At 42.3% G+C, this 11,731-nt stretch overlaps 1 protein-coding gene across 1 annotated transcript in view; it reads right to left on the reverse strand.

The window, feature by feature from the left end:
- The window catches only part of LOC109872459 (leucine-rich repeat transmembrane protein FLRT1-like), a 37,159-nt gene extending 26,452 nt beyond the window's left edge, over nt 1–10,707 (reverse strand). The window contains exon 1 of the mRNA XM_031807524.1: nt 9,908–10,707. The gene's annotated coding sequence lies outside the window, so the exon portion shown is untranslated. The remainder of the gene's footprint in view (nt 1–9,907) is intronic.
- Between the last annotated feature and the right edge of the window lie 1,024 nt (nt 10,708–11,731).

Here is an 11,731-nt window from a genome sequence, read left to right on the forward strand (position 1 = left end):
TACTATGAGGTTGGAACAATAGTGTGAAATTATGAAAAGTATGATAATGCCCTTTTAGTGTTGGAGCTGTTTGAAAAGACTGCCTGAAATTTCAGCCTGTTTTGGTGGGATGGGGTTTTGGCCAGCCTGGTGCCACCACAAATTAGTTAATAGACCAATAAGAAAGAGAGTTACAACCCACTGGACAAAAACTGGTTTAATCCATGTTGTTTCCATGTCATGTGACGTGTGAATCAATGTGGAAAACTGAAAGCATTTGAAAAAAAGTCCTCAATGTAAAGGGAATTTCCTCATTTTTTTCGCCCAACTTTTAACTTAAATCCAAAGACATGGTGAAATGCTTTGTTGATTTCACCTTGAATTCACGTTAGTTGACAACTCAACCAAATGTAAATCAAAACTACCTTGAACTGACATCTGTGCCCAGTGGGAAACCTCTCTGCCAATAACAGCTAGTTTGGGGGAGATACTATGTCAACTTGCCCAATAAGAAACGCCTGCTTTCTTTTTCGTTGCAAAACGTCTTTTTTGTTTTCTATGTTTTTCTATGACATGAACTAATGAACATGTCTTGCAAACGAGTTTGGAGCTGCTGCTTTGAAAGTGGTGCACCACACCAGACTGAAAAGGTACCGGGGCAAATTCTGTCTCACCACACATTTTCCCGGCGGCTCTGAACTGTTGGAATCCAAGAAACCATTGTGCTACATTTGCCTCACCTGATTTATTTTCGAAAAATGTACTTTGTGATTGGATTAATACATGCTTCTTTCCCAGACACTTTATAACCAGGCACAGGGGAATAAATGATTGATCCACCATTTCCTTAGAAAGAAAACAAAAAATACTTTTAGTAAATGAGTGTTCTGAACACATCCTTTAAGACCTGCCAGAGCTGTAATCACACAGCATTTGATCTATATGTTCAACCCAAAGACCTGTAGTTCCCTCAAGGAGTAGAGGAACTGGAAGCCTCACGGGAGAAATCCATGATGCAACTCACAGCATCAGAAAACCAACCAAGCCAAATTAGAGCAAACCTGCCAGCTCGCCTGTCATTAATTCATGTTGATGATTAAAATAGTGGTCACAAAGAAATCCACCTGATAGGATGGCGGGAAGGCATGCAAACTGTCACACACTTCCACAGAGCCCTGACAGATCCTTCTCTCTCTCTCTCTCACACTCTCACTCTCTCTCTCTCTCACACACACACACACACACACACAACAAGTCTTCCTCCCCCTCTATTCATTATTGTATCCACGCTCTCGTCCCTGTGTTTTCATCTTCAGCTTGATCCTGTCTGTCTACTTCATTTTCTTTCTATTTCTACCTCCCTCTAATCTGCTACTGCATTGTGTGTGGCTTTAATATGAAGTGTTGGACAAGCACTGCCCGTAATAATCCCGGATTACACATAGCCATTGAATGCATGTGTGTTACGTGTGCGTTATTATACGTGGAAACTCACGTAGATGTGTTTCCGGGCACAACTGTAAAAATGTGTAGGGGTGTTTATATGTGTGAGAGAAAGTGTGTGTGTGTGTGAGACCATGCATGGTCCTAATCTTGTACTATAATCTTGTCTGCGGCCGCTCTGTATTTCCATAATCTCATGTGTTTGCAATGGCTGGCATCTGTACTTTCATAATCTGGTGGAGAGGTCTGTAAACCCAGCCCTCCAGAAAGCCCAGAGTGATCAGATCAACGTTTCTTTTTAAACCTCCAGCCCCCTCACAAACATCAAACCAACCCAAATGTCATGTCCCATTTGCGGAAGAGGGCTCGAACCTATCTTTGGGAATTTGAAATCAACAGTCTGTCAGAATTTTGATATGAAAACATTGCCATGAAGTGTTGAAATATCATTATCAGAACCACAAGGAGTCTGTGGAGACCTTTCCTTGACAATACCTTTACAGAGTTGTTTGCAGGTTTGATCAAAGAAACCTAACCATATTTTATGATCTGAAATAAAAGATCCCAGACATTTTCTATACAAGAAATATTATTTCTTAAAATGTTTGAGCACAAATTTGTTTACATCCCTGTTAGTGAGCATTTCTCCTTTGCCAAGATAATCCATCCACCTGACAGGTGTGACATATCAAGAAGCTGATTAAACAGCATGATCATTACACAGGTGCAGATTGTGCTGGGGACAATAAAAGGCCACTCTAAAATGTGCAGTTTTGTCATACAACAACATTGGCATGCTGACTGTAGGAATGTCCACCAGAGCTGTTGTCAAAAAAATGAAATGTTAATTTCTCTACCATAAGCCGCCTCCAAAGTCATTTTACTGAATTTGGCAGTGCGTCCAACCGGCCACACAACCGTGTGTAACCACGCCAGCCCAGGACCTCCACATCTGGCTTCTTCACCTGCTGGATCATCTGAGACCAGCCACGCGGACAGCTGATGAAAATGTGGGTTTGCACAACCAAATAATGTCTGCACAAACTGTCAGAAATCATCTCAGGGAAGCTCATCTGCGTGCTCATCGTCCTCTGGTGTCGTAACCGACTTCAGTGGGCAAATTTTCACCTTCTATGGTCACTGGAATGCTGGAGAAGTGTGCTTTTCACGGATGAATCCCAGTTTCAACTGTACTGAGGAAAGATGGGGTCATGTGGGCTAGCAGTTTGCTGATGTCAATTTTGTGAACAGAGTGCCCCATGTTGGCGGTGGGGTAAGGGTATGGGCAGGCATAAGCTACAGACAACTAACACAATTGCATTTTAATCGATGGCAATTTGAATGCACAAAGATACCGTGAAGAGATCCTGAGGCCCATCATCGCGCCATTCATTCGCCGCCATCACCTCATGTTTCAGCATGATAATGCACGGCCCCATGTCATAAGGATCTGTAGACAATTACTGGAAGCTGAAAATGTTCCCGTTCTTCCATGGCCTGCATACTCACCAGACATGTCACCCATTGATCATGTTTGGGATGCTCTGGATCAATATGTACGACAGTGTGTTCCAGTTCCAGCCAATATCCAGCAACTTCTCACAGCCATTGAAGAGTATTGGGACAGCAGTCATGTGAAATCCATAGATTAGGACTTAATGAATGTATTTAAATTGACTGATTTCCTTATATAAGCTGTAACTCAGTAACATATTAGAAATTGTTGGATGTTGTGTTTATATTTTTGCTCAGTGTAATTTCTAATCTTTAATAAAACATTGCTTTTCTTCTTGGTTTTTGTGTGAGTTTTTTAGTAAAGGTAAAGGTTTTTTAGTAAAGGTCTGATTCTGAATGTATTACAGTACCAGTCGAAAGTTTGGACACACCTACTCATTCAAAGTTTTTTCTTAAATTGTACTATTTTCTACACTGTAGAATAATAGTGAAGACATCAAAACTATCAAACAACACATATTTCTATCTGGCTTCTTCATGCAGTAACCAAAAAAGTGTTAAACAAATAAAATATATTTGATACATTTGATATTCTTCAAAGTAGCCACCCTTTGCATTAAAGACCGCTTTGCACACTCTTGGCATTCTCTCAACCAGCTTCATGAGGTAGTCACCTGGAATGAATTTCAATTAACAGGTGTGTCTTGTTAAAAGTTCATGTGTGGAATTTCTTTCCTTCTTAATGCGTTTGAGCCAATCAGTTGTGTTGTGACAAGGACCTATTTGGTAGAATACCAAGTCCATATTATTGCAAGAACAGTTCAACTAATCAAAGAGAAATGCCAGACCATCATTACTTTAAGACATGAAGGTCAGTTAATCCGGAAAATTTCAAGAACTGCAGTCGCAAAAACCATCCAGCGCTATGAAACTGGCTCTCATGAGGACCGCCACAGGAAAGGAAGACCCAGAGTTACCTCTGCTGCAGAGGATAAGTTCATTAGAGTTACCAGCCATATTGCAGCCCAAATAAATGCTTCACAGAGTTCAAGTAACAGACATATCTCAACATCAACTGTTCAGAGGGGATTGTGTGAATCAGGCCTTCATGGTCGAATTGTTGCAAAGAAACCACTACAAAAGGACACCAATAAGAACAAGAGACTTTCTTGGGAAGAAACATGAGCATTGGACATTAGACTGGTGGAAATCTGTCCTTTGGTCTGATGAGTCCAAAATTTCAGATTTTTGGTTCCAACCGCTGTGTCTTTGTGAAACGCAGAATAGGTTAACGGATGATCGCCGCATGTGTAGTTCCCACAGTGAAGCATAGAGGAGGAGGTGTGATGATGTGGAGGTGCTTTGCTGGTGACACTGTCGTGATTTATTTAGAATTCAAGGCAGATAACCAGCATGACTACCACAGCATTCAGCAGCGATACGCCATCCCATCTGGTTTGCGCTTAGTGGGACTATCATTTGTTTTTCAATAGGACAATGACCCAAAACACACCTCCATGCTGTGTAAGGGCTATTTGACCAAGAAGGAGAGTGATGGAGTGCTGCATCAGATGACCTGGCCTCCACAATCACCTGACCTCAACCCAAATGAGGTGGTTTTGGATGAGTTGGAGTGAAGGAAAAGCAGCCAACAAGTGCTCAGCTAATGTGGGAACTCCTTCAAGACTGTTGGAAAAGCACTCCAGATGAAGCTGGTTGAGAGAATGCCAAGAGTGTACAAAGCGGTCATCAAGGCAAAGGGTGGCCACTTTGAAGAATATCAAATCTAAATATATTTAGATTTGTTTAACACTTTTTTTTGGTTACTACATGATTCCATATGTGTTATTTCATAGTTCTGATGTCTTCACTATTATTCTACAATGTAGAAAATAGTAAAAATAAAGAAAAACCCTTGAATGAGTAGTTGTGTCCAAACTTTTGACTGGTTCTGTTTGTTGCTGTGTTTTATCAAGAAATGCCTTCTCACTTTTTGTTTTCATTCCGGGAGCATCTAAAATAGTATCCCATTTTGTATGCAAGTCTCAAAACACTTGAGGGTTTCAGAGTCAAAATGCCTTAAGTGCTGAATTACCATTTCAGGCCAACATGCACCACTGATATGCATTTAGGCTAATTATGGAAATATATTCTCACCTCCGCAGCAGCAGTGATGGTTTGGTAATTGTCATCCACCGAAAACAAAACCCCACTCATTTTCATTGGCAACACTATTTCCTGAAAGTCTTCTTGAAACCAGTGCAGAGGTTTGAAGAATTGTGACTGTAAGTGTGACACACCAATTAAAAATAAACAACCAACAGCAGGTTCTTTTTTTAATCCGACACTTAATCAAAAGTTATTGTGCATTCTTCAAAAGCCGGACTTTCCAGGACCAATTAACCAGGATGGCTGTGGAATAACCTAAAAAGAACTGTGCTGTTGGACTTCAAGGACCCGAGACACTACATGATGTGCAGAATGGCCGGTAGCATGCTAAAGTGATAGGAGCACGTGTTCCTTGTGTAAATTGTTGAATTAAATGGGGTCAATGCTCTAAAGGACTAGACCAGGAGAGCAATGTACACTCTGTCAGGGATTTAGGAGGAAGGGGACGCTCAGCTCAGCTAGTGTGGTCTTAATACACTGACTGCATTTTTATCAACAATTAGAGTACACTGAATCCTGTTAATATAATCCAGTTTCTAAATATGGTGCAGCGTATTGACTCTGGGCTTTGCGTAATATGTATATGTACGCTCCATTGAGTGTGTACGGTATGTGTGTGTGAGAAAAAGGGAGAGTGAGTGTGAGAGAGAGTGTGTGAATTAGTTATGTTCTATGTGTATGTCTCTGTGAGTTGGCAAATGTCTGCACTTGTGCTGGCATGTCCACTGTGCCCTACTGGCTGCCAGCTGTCACTGAGTGAGAGAGGAGGATGGAGGAGAAGAGAGGAATCGAGGGAGGGGTGTCAATGTGAGGACACAAACCCTAAGGCTCTCGTTCTCTCTTTGCCTCTTATTTTTTCCCCCTTCCTGATGACATAGGCAACATGGCTGCTCAGAGGCAGATACACCAGAGCCTGTCCTTTCCAATGGGAGTACATTAATCATAGTGGGCAGAGCCAAGCACAAACTAGTGAGATCCTATTGGTGCATTTATTTGTATATTTCAGTTAGGGAACACCTACTCTGTGAAGTGCGCGTGTGCAATAACTAAATTTGCCCTTGCACTCTTAAACAATGCACTTATAAACAACTTCGGCAAAGGCTAATGTCTACAAAACGCAGTCCACCCTGTTTGTTACAGATTCTAGTTTTGGAAAGAGAAAACTGTATGGAGATCAAATCTTTCATCAATGAAAAAATGTGCAGAATGTCGGCCAAAATCCATCTCTCACCATCTTCTCCCACTGCCAACCACTGTGCTTCATCTCATCACCATACAGTACTTGGTAGTGAGTGGGAACGCCAACCGGATGCTTCGGATGGGCAAAGAATGGTTTGACAGAAAGTTGCAACTGCCTATTGCTAATGCTAACCATACTGAAAAGGAAAGGGGGATACCTAGTCAGTTGTACAACTGAATGCCTCAACTAAAATGTGTCTTCCACATTTAACCCAACCCCTCTGAATCAGAGTGGCGCGGGGGGATGCCTTTATCGACATCCATGTCTTCAGCGCCCAGGGAACAGTGGGTTAACTGCCTTGCTCAGGGGCAGAACGACAGATTTTGACCATGTCAGCTCGGGGATTCGATCCAGCAACCTTCCGGTTACTAGCCTATCGCTCTAACCACTACACTGAGTAGTAATGTAATTAGCATATCATAGTACTGGTAAATGCATATGCTAATGACGACAGTACTGAACATTGAGTAGTAATGTAATTAGGGTGGCTGGTAAATGCATATGCTGATTATACTGTGCGTTCATGTTTGCAGAGGCCCTCAGTAAAGATAATAACAATATACTATCATTATGCACACATTTTCATCACTGTGTTTGCAGAGGAAGTACGTGTTCAACCTCTCTCCGTTAATGTGCCCATGTCATATTCAAATGACTTCACTGAGTAATAAGGATAAACTGCCCAAGAATAAATTTGGCTTCGTTCTCTGTATAAATAGAAAAGCCCAGGATTCTTAAAAAAAGGTTTTGCCTCAAACGACACCAGGAAAACTCTGCCATAATAACCCAGTTTTAAATGGGATGAATTTATACTGAACAAAATATATAAAACACAACATGCAACAATATCAAAATTATAGTTCATAAGGAAATCAGTCAATTGAAATACATTTATTAGGCCCTAATCTATGGATTTCACATGACTGGGAATAAAGATATGCATCTGTTGGTCACAGATAACTTTTTAAAAAAGGTAGGGGCGTGGATCAGAGAACCAGTCAGTATCTGGTGTGACCACCATTTTCCTCATGCAGCGCGACACATAGAGTTGATCAGGCTGTTGATTGTAGCCTTTGGAATGTTGTCCCACTCCTCTTCAATGGCTGTGCAAAGTTGCTGGATATTGGCGGGGACTGGAACACGCTGTCGTACACGTCGATCCAGAGCATCCCAAACATGCTCAATGGGTGACATGTCTGGTGAGTATGCAGGCCATGGAAGAAGTGGGACATTTTCAGATTCCAGGAATCATATACAGATCCTTGCAACATGGGGCCATGCATTATCATGCTGAAACATGAGGTGATGGTGGGGGGATGAATGACACGACTTGTCACAGTATCTCTGTGCATTCAAAATAGGCCATTGATAAACGACTCCAGCCTGCCAGTAGTCATCAAAGGTGAGCATTTGCCCACTGAAGTCGGTTAGGACGCCTAATTGCAATGTCAGAGCAAGACCCTGGTGAGGACGATGAGCACGCAGATGAGAGCTTTCCTGAGACGGTTTCTGACAGTTTGTGACAAAATTCTTTGGTTGTGCAAAACCCAAAGTTTCATCAGCTGGTCTCAGATCATCCCGCAAGTGAAAAAAAAACAGATGTGGAGGTCCTGGGATGGCGTGGTTACACGTGGTCTGCAGTTGTGAGGCTGGTTGGACGTACTGACAAATTCTCTCAAACGATGTTGGCTTATAGTAGAGAAATGAACATTCAATTCTCTGGCAACCGCTCTGAATGACATTCCTGCAGTCAGCATGCTAATTGCACGCTCCCTCAAAACTTGAGACATCTGTGGCATTGTGTTGTGCGAACAAAACTGCACATTTTAGAGTGGCACAAGTTGAACGTTTGAGAGAAATAAGCTTTTTTGTGCGTATGTCTTGGATCATTTATCTCAGCTCATGATACATGGGACCAACACAGTTGCGTTTATATTTTTTCTCAGTGCATATTCAGAGAGTTAAGCAAGGTAGCAAGGCATGAAGAAATCAAGACCCATTCCCAAATGATTCATTCGTTTCTGAGTGCCTCCAACCAGATCCTTGTATACTCCATTTAGGTAAGGAAGGAAGAAAAGAGTGTGATTGATCACTCATAATGGTGCCTGCTGTTCTGCCCCTCAATGGGTGAGGCGCTATACTTCTGTCTTAAGTCATTGTCAATACCTGGGGAGTTTTTCTCTGACTTTAAGACCATCCTCCAACAGCCATAAATGATGCATGTGCCCATCGACAGAGGAAAAGACAGAGGTAAAGAGAGAGAGGAGAGAGGAAAGGAGGTAGAGCAAATTAGAAAGAGCGAAATGGAGAGGGTAGGCTGATGGGTCCAGTAGAGAGAGGGGGCTCAGGGGGGAACTCAGCCTCTAAAAGGATAGATAAATCATTACACTGCAACTCTAATACATCTACAGGCATTTAGAGCTGCTCTGTTGTGATGGAAAACCTAAGAAGCGCCTAAGCTCGCGCCACATGCGACGTAAAAATGTCAAGGAAAAGCAATCTCACAAAGAATGAGTTCCTCGTTGGGCTGTATCCCTGTTTTCTAAAGCTAAACCGGTCGAGTCCGTGTCAGTCAATCTCCCCGATGTGTTGTGCCAAGTCGAGGAAATAGCACAAACGTCTGATTAAGGGGTGGGACTGACTGAGCAGATGAGATATTGTGTGAGGTTGAAATACAGAGACGGTAATCTTCAAACCGCAAGTGAGCCTAGGGAATCCATCGGATAGGCCTAGTCGCTAAAGAGCTTATTGGTATTTGTCATAATTTACACATTGATATTTTAGTTAGTTGGTTTTAGTCAGGTAATTGTTATAGGTATATTTGGGGGTTTTCTGGCCAGAACATGTGTAAGTGGGATATTGTAAAGGTACTATGTGGACCCACTTCATTGAGCCTTTCAACCTTTACTGGCACCCCCGTATAGCCAGTATAGCCAACCCAAAGGGCCTGATATCACACCTGTCATAGAGGGGAGAATGCCAGAAAAAGAGAATACACAGCAGTATCACTGAAAATTAGTGCCACAACCAAATACATGTTATCCATAGGCTATAGCACCCTGGTTGACTGTCTTGTCTGCTGATGTTCTGCATTGATAGCGACACGCACACTGGCACACGCACGCAAACACAGCCACACAAGCAGAATTTGTCACGCACCGGTAACCTACACGGGAAGTAACCACTCTCCCGACCTGTTAGCTCTGCCATTAGCACCTGAATAGGCTAAATGCACGAAATGTCGCCTAATTATAACGTTCTATGAGCAATTCAAGTGTGCATTAACTTGCTATATAAAGTGCATCCATCAATTGGTCCTCTGGTAGGCTATGTTCTTTCAGTACGCTATTCATATGAAAGAATCGCTTGATTTTGGGGGAATGCAAAACCGAAAAGCTAACCACATTTACAACCTTTTTTTACCTTCCACATGAATTTGTTTTGTGGATGTTTACCTTCCAAACAAGTTTTGTGCATTTAGTAGGCCTACTTTAGACAACACTGTAGTTTTGACTTGTTAGACGATCTGCACGCAAGCCTCACCCAAACTAATCCACAATGAAGTACCAAGCTAGACTACTGACAATCCTCCCCTGGCGAAACGATCAACATTCACCTTACCTCTATAGCAGTCGTCCTTTGCTCCGTTTTCTTTCTTCCGAGCCTGATAAAAGGCGCCACTTGGAGCATTGTTCGGGCAAATTGCAGGTTCCTCCCGATGCCTTCCAGAAGCAGACGAAAATACAATATCGCCCTTGCTGAATTGTAGTTCCAAATTAAAGTCGCCAGCGCAATTTGAATGCGTGGATCAGTCACTCACTCAGCATCATTATAATAATGTGCTGCCAAGGCTATCTCCCTCTCTCTCAGCAGCCTACCCCCCTCTGCCTTTTTCAATATCCTCCCGCTGCGACATAGCTAGTCTACAGTAAATGTGCAATTAACCCGAAATAAATTAAATATGCCGACAGCTGGACCGCTGACGAACTTGTGCGTTAGGTTATAATAATTTGTGATTCCTCCTTTTGCTTCTTTACTGCCTATGTTATTTTCTTCTATGTTCTCATCATCCTCTATTTTTCGAAGGAATAAATTGCGCTGAAACGTGATTTATTTCCCCAAATTGCTCGTCATCTCTCTGCGCTGACGCTCGCTGGTAAGCGTTTCGGGGATGTAGGGGACAGAGAGAGAATAGGATGGGAAGTGGTGCTGAAGGAAAGCAAAAGCAGCTCTGCTGTCACGAGGAGAGGGGGACTCAAAGGAGAGAGGTGACTTCTCAGCATGCCTTCGAGGGAGAGTGAAGAGTGCTTTTGAAAAAGCCCATGTTCTGTGCCTGAAAACAGATGTGACTATCGCACACACACACACGAAAAGACATGCAAAATGTCGTGAATCATATCCATGTCCCTAGTTTTCTTTCACATAGACGCAGATGAATAAAGCGCAAGGTCGCACAAACCTCTGGCCCACACGCGTTTGTACTTGAATAAAGTTTGCATCTGCTATTTTCAGATGGAAATGACATTAAAATTAAAAACAAAAATCTGAAAACATGCACACCATAATATCTTGTTATTTCTAACCACAGCAATGCCGTATTTTTTCCTTGATAATAAAGCACAAACTTCACATTGTAAACTAGCTTTCACATATCTACAGAGGAAGGAAGAAAGGAAAGGTGCAGTTTGAGAGCATTGAAACAGGACAGGTCCCTTGTGGATGATGAATGTGGATGATAGATTCACCACCATGGCGGTCAGTCAGAGCTTGAAGAGGGTGTTTTTGAGGTTAATGGAGAGGTTGGACATATTTTGCAGTCCTCTGATTGGGTTGGACCTCAGAACACCGAAGACTCTGTTTGGCTCACCAGGTGGGCTGAGCTTTCAAGTAAAGTGTATGTTGTGAACCCCACAGGTGGCAGCATGCTCACACAGCAATTTTATTGAATTTTTGTTGCAGTTGAGTGAACGCTTCAATACCTGATACATTGCCAGCGGTAGATGTGTGCCATGTTTTTATTCGCACAGTGCCACTGCTATCAGAATCCTTGTGGATTCCCTCTTTCCCCATTGGGAATCAAACGTAATCCCATTAGACCCTATGGGATTCTTGCAATCCTATAGAATTTGTGTCACCTCTATCAGAATCCCATTGAACTACTTTTTTCCTATTGTAAAACAAAAGTAATCCGATTGGAAAACTGGAAACAGACATTTTATGAGACTCCTCGTTTCCACAACCTTAAGATAAGGTTGGTCGACAATTCTCTGTGCTACACCAAACAGTACCTGTCAGTACTCCCAGTACTGATACCAAACCTATTTAGTTAAATCACATTATCTGGTGTAAAAATCTGAAGCTAGATTCAACATCATTGTGACTTTGTTGCTGTGGTATCTATTGACGACCATCCAGCCCAGACAGTGTGACTGCATGTTCCTGCTT

This window comes from Oncorhynchus kisutch, linkage group LG28, assembly GCF_002021735.2.
Source record: "Oncorhynchus kisutch isolate 150728-3 linkage group LG28, Okis_V2, whole genome shotgun sequence".
Classification (NCBI taxonomy): domain Eukaryota; kingdom Metazoa; phylum Chordata; class Actinopteri; order Salmoniformes; family Salmonidae; genus Oncorhynchus; species Oncorhynchus kisutch.